Source organism: Elephantulus edwardii, unplaced genomic scaffold, assembly GCF_000299155.1.
Source record: "Elephantulus edwardii isolate Elephantulus edwardi_28Jun2011 unplaced genomic scaffold, EleEdw1.0 scaffold00010, whole genome shotgun sequence".
Lineage (NCBI taxonomy): Eukaryota > Metazoa > Chordata > Mammalia > Macroscelidea > Macroscelididae > Elephantulus > Elephantulus edwardii.
The window spans coordinates 19,271,901-19,282,521 of NW_006399760.1; the positions used below are offsets into that span (position 1 = coordinate 19,271,901).

Here is a 10,621-nt window from a genome sequence, read left to right on the forward strand (position 1 = left end):
TGACAGTGCCGTTGAACTTGCCATGGGTGGAATCATATTGGAACATATAGACCATGTAGTTGAGGTCAATGAAGGGATCATTGATGGCAACAACTTCCACTTTGCCAGAGTTAAATGCAGCCCTGGTGACCAGGCGCCCAATGCGGCCAAATCCGTTTACTCCGACCTTCACCATCGTGTCTCAGGAATGCGGCTAAGGCTGCACAAGAAGAGAGGGAAATCTGGATCGACGAGGAGCAGAGAGCCTATTGTTGTTTCTTTTACAGTTAGAGACCAAACTCTGATTATTGTTGTTGAGTACTGTCGAGCCAGAACCGACCCATAGCAAACCCGCCAGCAGGTTTTGGAGGCAGTTAATCAGCTGGTGGCTTTGAACCACGTGCCTTAGTGATTGCAGCACAGCTTCTTTCCACTAGACCACCAGGCAACCATTAACAATGAACAGCCAAAAAAAGGATAGACTAAAAGGAAGCAAAAACAGAGGAAGAAACCTAAAGCCTAATAGTGCTCAAAGTATGTTTTATGTTATCTGTTAGTCCATCATGAACTCAGTCTGGGCCCATGCCATGTTGGGATATGTAGTTGCAAACAAAAATCTGGGCACAGAGGCCTAAATTCCCACCTCTGTTACTTCCCACTGCTGGTTCTTGGTAAGCAATTCATGACTTTGCCCCGGAATCGTCAAGCATCCATCAAATTGAATTCATTGAAATAGTCATCATAAAGTATTTAACCCTCACTAGTGTTTAATATCCCATTATGGTTAATATTCATTCCTGGTTCATGTCCCAAGCATTGCAGATGGATTGAGTGATGATTCTTTTAAGTAGTGGTAGTTAACAAGGATGGTGCTCTGGCAGCCTTGTGGAAAAGGAGTTACACTGTCAACCAGAAAGCAGATGGTTTGAATCCATCATCTGCTCCCCAGGAGAATACAGGCAATCTCCTCTTGTGTGATTTACAGCCTCTGAAAATCTGCTGGAGGGTCAGCATTGAGGTGGTTTCTACTGGACAGCAAGGAGCTGATTTGCTGTTGAGTTAGCAAGTGCTAATTTATAACCTCCATTTTCTTGTAAGTCAACTAGTTGTGTGTTGCAGAGTAAACTGTGCTCCGTAACGTTTTCAATGACTTATTTTTCAGGAAAAGATAATGAAGGTTCTCTTCTAAGGTACCTCTGGGTGGTCTGGAACCTCCAAACTTTTGGTTAGTAATCAAATGCTTTACTGTTTGCACCACCCAGAGACTCCTTCTTAAGTGCGACCTTTTGTATTTTCTCTGTGCTCACTAAGATGCCCCTTCTGCACCCTGTCTCATTGGCTTCATTTTACTGACAAAGGATTTTCATAAACTGTCTAGAGTTCCTCAATTTCAAAGGCCTCATTAAAAAATAAAAATTAAAAGTATATGTTTTATATTATCTTATGTTCAGGGCTTCCATTTAATGAATTGTTTGACTAATTTTCTTCTAGGCAAATAAGCAAATTAATTTATACAAGCTATTAATACCAATTATTAATGCTTTTCATTTTGTTGGTTTCAGCAATCTCTGCATGACACACACTGCAAGAAAATGAAAATGGATTTCACCAAGTTTGGTGACACGGCAGTGTTTTGTAACCTCCACAACTATGCTTATTTGAAAAGCTGGGTTTAATTATCTTTTTTTTTTTAAGTTTGCATCTCAAGATACTGATGAGCAACAGTTCTATTACACTTGCCAGTTGAAAGTAAATTCATCTTGAGAGTTTCTACACTGTCCTTGATGCTTGTCACATAAGGAGACTTTAATATGCCCACCAGAAAAGCATTAACCTAGTTTATTTGTGTGTGAGCTTTTACATGTTGGGGAATAGAAGAAGAAAGCAAGTCTCTTGGCTCTCAGGCAGCATAAGAATCAGGCTTCCTGGGTAGAAGAGATCCTGGTATAGCAGATTCCTCTCTGAGGCCAGAGAAACTCTCCTGATTCAGTGGTTAAAACACTCCACTGCTAACCAATAGATTCTTAGTTCGGGCCTACCAGCCTCACCATCAAAGAAAGATGTGACAGTCCGCTTTTGTAAAGATTTATAGCCTGCAAACCACTGTGGGAACAGTTCTACTGAGTCCTATAGTCGCTTTCTGTGCTATGAGTTGGAAGCTATTAGAAGACAGTAGATTTGGCTTTGTCTGGGACCCTCTGGGGTTCAAGAACTCAGAAAAGCAAGAGTGGGATCTCCTCTCTACTGTTATGATTCTACTGTGCCTTTTCAATATTCTCTTCTGGTGCTTTTTTCCCCACTTTATCCTTTTTTTTGCTAGGAACTGACTCATGGTACTTCCTTCTATCAGATATAGAGAAATAGTGGCTGTGAATTCTAATCTGACTCCTAGCAACCTTAGTCCCATAGGACAAAGCCATGCCTGCTCTGTCATTCCACAATCATTGGCATGTTGGAGTCCATTGCATTGACTGTTGTATGAATCCATCTCACCTTTGCTGCCCTCTACTTCACCAAACATGATGCCCTCCTCCAGTGATTGATTCCTTCTGATCACATGTTCAAAGCAAGTGAACGGTGCAGTGTTGTGCTATGATCCATACATAACATTTTCATTCTCTATTTTTTTTTTCCAAGTTGTTTGCCAGGCCTTTCTTCTTAATATATCTTTGTCTTGAAGCTCTACTTAAACCTATTTTAAGTGACCTTGCTGATATTAAAGGTACCAGTAGTGTAACTTCCAGCATAGTAACAACACATAAGTGGGACGTGCTTTTCTGAGGTGGCTTCTGCATACTCTGATTCCTCATGAGCTTGGTGCTTGCCATCTCTCTTTTTCTCAACCTTTCTGTATTCCTCCCACTGCCCCATCTGGTCTGCCCCCCACTTTTTTGTCTTACAAGGCACTTTCACACCAACCTCCCTCACATGTCACTGTCCAATTTAGGGCCCACCACCCTGGTCCAGTGAGTTGGATGTAATACTGGAAGGATGAATAGAGATTGTGGGTCACAGGGGAGAGAGTGTCACTTCCTCGTGCTCCCCTCCTTTCCATGTCAGCTGAAATGGCCAGTTTCCCTTAGGTTGACATTGGGTGGGCTAAGTACTCTTTATCGGTCAAGACCTCAATGTAAGATGCGAGGACGTGTCTTTGAATATCTTTTTTAAGAGCAGGGTAACAGTAAGGTACATCTCTTTTTCTCTTGATTACTCTTCTGACCTTCCCAACATTAAATGTAGTCCAGTGGCATTTGAAATTCAATTAACTAGACTATAACTTGGCAGCCATCATATTTTAAGCAGCTCAGAACTTTAAAGATAAGCACCTGTGGGAAAAATATCTGTGTTCCAGTGTCCCGGACAGTGAAGGATATGTTTGTAAATGGATTAAATTTGTAAATGCATAAAATCCCTAAACAACTGCAAGGTGACAGTGACAGAGGTGAGAGTTCAGAATGCCAGCTTTTCCTTCGGGTGTGAACTTTTGATAGTTGTTCATAGTTTTCAAATCAACATGTAGTCGTAAAGCAGAGCAAGAGGCTGCAATCCAGGGTAACCCTGACTGAGAGAGGAAATTAGAAGGGTGTGAGATTATTTATAGGGTCAGCATTTAATGAAATCTCAGGAGAGTGGAATCCATTGCCAATGTAACTCGAACTGTAATTCACTGCATGCTTGCTGTTGTGATAACTGATAAAACATTCACTGGGCTATCCAAGTAGCTTTACTCTGCCCAAAGACAGATGTAGTCCTGCTTCTGGAGACTTATCATCTGAACAGCTTAATGCAGCGTTTCCAGTTTTCTGCTGATCTTGCTGGAACAAAAGAACAGAACAGAGCCTAGACTATTTAGATTTGCTTGAGGAAAGAATATTAAAGGAAGGAACAGACAAGATAGTTTTTGTCTGGTCAATATTCAATTAGGCACTTTTGCCTTTATCCTGTGGTTTTAGATGGTAAGGTTGTATTTTTTTTTTTTTACTAGCCTCATGGGAATTTCCTTTTCTTTGGGGTGAATTTCTAAGAAATGTCTGATAGTGCAAGATAAATTTTTGAGAAACAAGCTATGGGGGTAAAATTGTTATGTTCTGTTGAGTCAAAACCAACTCAACTTTTGTCCCCTCAGTGGGCTTTCTGAGGGAGTAAATCACAGAGGAGGTGATGGCCCATCTTCCTCCCACAGAGCAGCTGGTAGATTTGAACCTCCTGCCTTTGGATTGTCAGCACAATTCCTTACCACACCACTAAGTCATCAGAGCTCCCTAGCAAAAGAACAGAGATGAAACAATTTAAAGCCCGATTTAAAATAAAAATTCTTGCCTCTGCCTGGTCTTGTGTTTGTGTTACAGGGCAGAGTCCTAAGGAATAGACTGAATTCTGGAAGCCAAGCTTGTGCCATGAACAACCCAAGTCGTATTCACCTTTCTGGAAGTCATGCCCTCTCCCTGAGCTTTGCTGTTATTTTACAAGGTCTCTGTGTCACCAACCACTGGACATTCCTGGCTAGGCTCCCACTCTGCTCACTTTGCCTGGCTTCTCTTCCTCCTATAATGGACATGATCTTCACTCTGTTTTGGGTTTCCCAGTGACAGAGGGCTGAGGGGGCAGTTCAAATGAAGGTCTCACATAATCCTGGTTTTCTGGATGATTTGATTTATTTAAGTACCTACAATGCCAAGGCCCCTGGGCATTTATCCAACCAACCGCTTCTATTTTCATAAATAATGCCAGCTCTGAGGCTCAACTGAATCGGGCCATGGGCTGTCTAAAGGGTTATTTCTGCTGTTTCCCCTGAAGGTTAAGAGCCTTGGTCTATTGGTATATCAGATCTTTTTTTAGAAGAGTGCTTAAAGTTCAAATTTTCAGAAACATAGTCTCAAGTCAGTATTCTGATCTCAATTTGTTTTGGTGATGTATTTTGTGATAGCTCTTACTTGGTTGGTATAGAGGAAAAGCTTTAAAAATTGATGTACAGGAGAATCAGAATGCAACACCCATTGTTTAATGCTATTAGATATACATTAAAAGGCAAAGTCCAACTAGCTGATATCTAAATGCCAGGAAAGAATCCACAGATTGATGAATTATGTCGTTAAGCATCAAAGTCAGAGATTTCTGGTAGATGTTTGAAAATAGAAATCACTTAATATTTGTTCATGGACTAATGATTAATATAAACACACTACACTACTTAAAATGAACAAATCATTAACCTCAATTATTGAACTGGATCAGCACTGTAATCAATAAATGATATTTGTTCTTTCTTGCCAAATAGTTGGGAGATGACAAGATATGAAGAAATATCTTAATAGTATTTGCAATGGGCTTTCAAGTGAGTAAGAGGTCACTTTAGCTGGAATGCTACCAAAGGACTTTCTTGAGGGAACCTGATGTCTTCATCACAGTGCACAACAAATTGATTCCCCTCCTTCCTGCATGTAAGGAAAGATGTCCATGGAATGTTCAGCCACTCCCACTGTGAGGGTCCTGGAACCCACCTCAAAGATTAGTTCTAGTTCTTTCTGAAAACTCCTCTAAGGTCCTGGTTTCTTACATTAGTCTGCCCTTTTGTTTTGCCCCTACCAAGACAAACTTCCTTCTGTTCTCCTCCTTGTGTTCCTTTCAACCCCTCTCAGTTCTCAGAGCACAGACCATGATCTCCCCATGACTCCTTTCTCAAAGATCCCCTTATTGGAGACCATACTGAAAGGTTTAATAAAACTCCATTGGTGATCTTGGAGAAACACAGGACAGAATAAGTGATCACAGCCATTCAAAATAAGGAGCTCTGATGGTGAGATGTGTTGTGCTGTTAATTGAAGGGTCATTGAATCGAATCTACCAGATGCTTTGTAGGAAGAGAAATGGGCAGTCTTTTTTTTGAAAGAATTACAGCTTTGGAAACCTACTGGAGGGTGACTATGAACAGAATCAACAAACATCAGTGGATTCTGGCTTTGCTCACTTAAAGTGGGTGCCCCCAGAGTCTTGTTACAGGACCCTGATACAGAACTGAACTTGCCTCCCTGTGTCAAATGTATCCTGCCAACAACACGCCTACATACTGGAAATCTACAGAGAATTTTAATGTTTTAGAAATGTTAGAACCCATCTGAACCTGATACAGAGAAAGGAAATGTCTTCTGTCCAATTAGAAACTGGCTCCTCCTGCTCCAGAAATGGTCATATTTCAGGATAATTGCATTGAAATAACTTTTTCAACCCAAAGTCCCCAGGCTCTACCCTTATTACAAAGGGTTGTTGTTGTTGTTGTTTGATGCCGTTGAGTCGTAGACGACTCACAGAGACCCTGTGAACAAACGGCCTGAGCACTGTTCATGGCTAGAGTTTCAAGGGGCAAGCCATTTTGGAAGTGGATACCACTCTTGCTTCCAGATACAAAGGGTAGTTTGTTATAAATAATAATTCTATAAAAATGTGCTAGTCAAGACTAAAAAGCCAAAAATATCTTTATGTTGGCCCGTTACTTGACTTATGACAGATATTGCTGTTGATTGCCATTGAGTCAAGCACGACTCTTAGTGACCCTATGAACAAAAGGCCTGAAGCCTTTCTATAACTATAATCATTTATCAAAGTTCATAGAGTTTCCAGAGGTATGTTGTTTAGAAAGTGGATGCCACTCCTATTGGGGAAATGATAGAAAGAAGAGAAAGGGGATGGTGGGCATTAGGTTTGGAGCGATTATCTTTCATCATTGAATCTGAGACAGCAACTAGTCAATGACAAGAGCTGGTATTACCTGCCAGATTATGCGTTGTTTAAACATTCTCTCTAAATATATTTCACTAGCCAGAATTGGGTTAGGTGAGCATTGTTGAGAATTTTTGTGAGGAATAAAAGGCACTTTGTTTGATTTGTGTTACATCCCTTCCAGGTATGGCTTTCCTCAGTGCAGGAGGAGGACCATACTCTGTGTGTGTGTGTGTGTGTGTGTGTGTGTGTGTGTGTGTGTGTGTGTGTTTAAGAGAGAGAGAGAGAAAGACAAAGACAGAGAAAGTGAATTCATGAATGCCTCATTGTACTCTCAGTAGTCCCAGGCTGTTAGGTAATCTTTGTTTCTAATTATGCTGAAAACGAAATAGAAATCTCCTTTAGAGGGAGGTCCTACAGGTTATAGTTTTCACTGACAATAGTTGTTGTCAGACATTGGCTTTCACCCAATAAGTTGAAAGCATTCACAAGATGGAAAATAGTCATTTAAATGGACATTTTTTTCAGGTGCCTCATTAACTTTATTAAGCAAACAAATACCTGGCATATGTCAGGATATGATAGGTACAAGGAATAGAAACATAGTCCCTTTCCCCCAAAAGCAAAGTCTAGTGAGGAGTCAGTGCACAGAGATTAATCAGATTTGTTCCCCTTCATAGTGGAGGCTCATTTAATTTTGTTAACAGTTCAGTCCCTATTTCATTCCTCCATATTTTTAGGAACACGGAAAGATATTCAGCACTCCTTTTGACGCTGTGGTGTTGGAGAAGAGTGCTGAGCAGTCCATAGACTGCTGAAAGAATAGACAAATATGTCTTGGATAAAGGGCAACTAGAGTGCTCCTTAAAGGCAAAGATAGTGAAGCTTTGTCTCACATGCTCTGGGACTACTGTTGGTAAGGAGCAGTCCCTAGAAAAGGACATAATGCTTAGAGAAGTAGAGGGTCAGGAAAAGAGAGGAAGATTCTCAACAAGTTGTATTGACACAATGGGCTCAAGTGAGTCAAAGATGATGATGGCACAGGATAGGATAAGCTTCAAATCTATTGTTCATAGGGTCGCCATGAGTCACTCAATTCAATGCCACCTCACAACAACATTTCTGGAGGTGTGATCCGTAGGGAGGTGTGCTGCTAACTCAAATCCACCAGCTGCTCCATGGGAAAAAAGAGGGCAATTTTCCTCCCAAGTGACTTCTGGCCTCTGAAAACCTGGTGGAGGGTCAGTTGTGAGTTGATTCTCACTGAATAGCAAAGAATTTTAATTTGAACAAGAAATTTTATAATCTTTGAATCCAGTTAACACCTGGATCCATTTTGATGGGTCCCTGAATTCTCGGGCTTGACAACATTAAGAATACATTTTCAGTACAGCACTATTCAAAACTCAATTTAAGAGTACATCTGATCAGTATTATTACTCATAGCATTCCTTAATCTCTTTTTTCTCATGAAAAACAGGATTGCAGACGATGAACTATTTTTCTGTCATTGATTCTGAATTTGAGAGGTTACAGTTTTACTTTTCTGACCAGACCAGATTAGTTATCCTGTTTTGCCTATATATATCAATTCTCTCAACAAATCCTTCCTGAGTACCTGTTATGTATCAGACCCTGAGGACAAATAATATTTTATTAGTCTTTGTATCCACAGATCCTACTCAAGGGGCAGCAAGGAAGAACAAAAAGAATATAGACATGAAATACAATTTTTAAAAAATAACAAGACAGATATATATGCAGGGTGCTATTGGAATAAGTAAAAGAAATGCCTATTATGTTACAAATGTTCCTGGCTTTATGTTCAGATGATCCTTGGGGGCAAATGTGTATGAGGTGATCATTTTCTTGCATTGTATTTGTATAATTAGGGGATTTTTTTCTTTTAAAAACCAAGCAGCAGTTTGCTTGTTTAACCAGATAAGGGGGTTGGACCATTTTCTTAAGGAGCTGTACTGGACATGTTAGGCTCAAGTTCTGACATAGTGTTCCTCCTCAACTTTACTTTATTTGGTCCCAAATAGGAAGAGTACAGAAAAGACCTTAAGACTGCAGTTGTAAAGTGCACTGGAGTGTGATAATCCCATTGCAAAAGAGCCTCTGGGTATAGGCTTCTGCTTTGCTCATGAACAAAATCAAATGCTTGTTGATTGATTAAAGCAGTCCTAGGCAAAAGGAATTTCTTTTTCAGTTAAAACACACACACACACACACACACACACACACACACACAACTTCCCTCTCTACAAATATGAAAGTCATTACTTTGACCTCAAGTGGGGATCGCCGAGATACTCAACTGTGGAAAACACATGAGTCTCAAGGTGGGGGATTTATCTTAATCTTTTGGCGATTAAGATATTGCCATTGAAGTGGAGTTTGCCAAGAGCCTAGCCCTGACTCCTATGTCAGAGGTCCTGAGAATTACTCACTGTTAATACATCATTTTGTTGACAGCATGGGTTTGAGTTGGATACAATTAACTACTCATGTTCATAATTCTAGAACTGAGTTCTCATCCTCAGAAGGGCCTTTAAAACTTGTTTTAGATTGTTTATTTCAGGTCCTTCCATACACACCAGTTTCCCATCATCACCTGAATTCAAACCATTTCTTCATACTGCTAGGCACATCTGTTTATTTCTCTCTCCCCTCAAAGTTCTTCCCCTGTATAAGTTTACCTTACAACTTACAGACTTCCTCACCTTGTCAGTCACCGTGTTTCTTCTGATAGCATAATTCAAAATTTATATAATTCATTATCCATAGCATACAATGTTTCACTAAAAAGTATTTAACATGTAAAGATGTAGAAAAATGTAAAATACAGCAAAAGGGGAGGGGTAAAAATCCTTGTTTAATTCCATATCAAGGTCATCAGAGTAACCTAGATGTTGGATTTAGCAAAAAATATAATCTACATACTGGACTTAGCAAAGAATTTAAAGTAATTTTTATTAATAAGTTCATAAATATTAAGAAAATATGTTTAAGGAAATAAAGAACAATATGATCTAAGTGAGTGAACAGATAGGGAATCTAAGTTGAAAATTTGAAAATATAAGAAAAAAATCAAAGGGAGCTCTAGAACTAAAAATACAATAACTGAAATGAGAAAGTAACAGGATATGTTTAATAACAGTTTAGAAATGTAAGAATAAAAAGTCAATAAAGCAGACCAAAGAGGACAATAGACTTCAAGTGAGGGGTGATCAGGTGAGAGATTCACATACACAACTTTTACAGTGAGTGCTAGCCAAGGAGTTTCCTATAACCTCACTAGACAGAAACTGCTTAAGTTAGGGAAACTAGGCACCCCACTCTGCAGGCAAAAGAGTATAGTAGACTGTAGGAGAGGGGACTGCAATAAGGCTAGACTGAAGAACATTGAGAAAGGTAGACTTTCCCAGTCCACAGACCATGAAAGGAGTTCTAGTAAAGTGATTTGCCTACTTCAATAGAACACTTTAAGCTTACACCCAATCAATAACATCATAAAGATGAAGAACTGTCAAAAACCTACACAGACACAAAAGAAACAGCCAATAATAAATACCAAGAAAACTTGCCATGATATCAAGAAAACAATAGGCATCTTTAAACATTGTGAAAAAAAAATTAAGCCACGAAAGAAAGAAAGAAAGAAAGGAAGAAAACATATTGCAGACCCAATGAATACACAAGAGTCAGAGAAGCAGAAGAAATATATCCACTTGAAGTCACACAAACAGCTACTGAAGAAGGTACAAATGATGGAAGAAAGAATGGAAGCCAGAAATAAAACAAATACTCCAGAAACAAGGAGCCAGAAAAAAAAGTATATATATATACACACACACACACACACACACACACACACACACACCCCTTGATGAAAAGGAACTTGAACAACTATGGAAGAAAA

At 39.5% G+C, this 10,621-nt stretch overlaps 1 pseudogene; it reads left to right on the plus strand.

Annotated features, from left to right (window-relative positions):
• The first annotated feature begins 10,388 nt into the window (after positions 1–10,388).
• The window catches only part of LOC102849537, a 3,202-nt pseudogene continuing 2,969 nt past the window's right edge, over positions 10,389–10,621 (plus strand).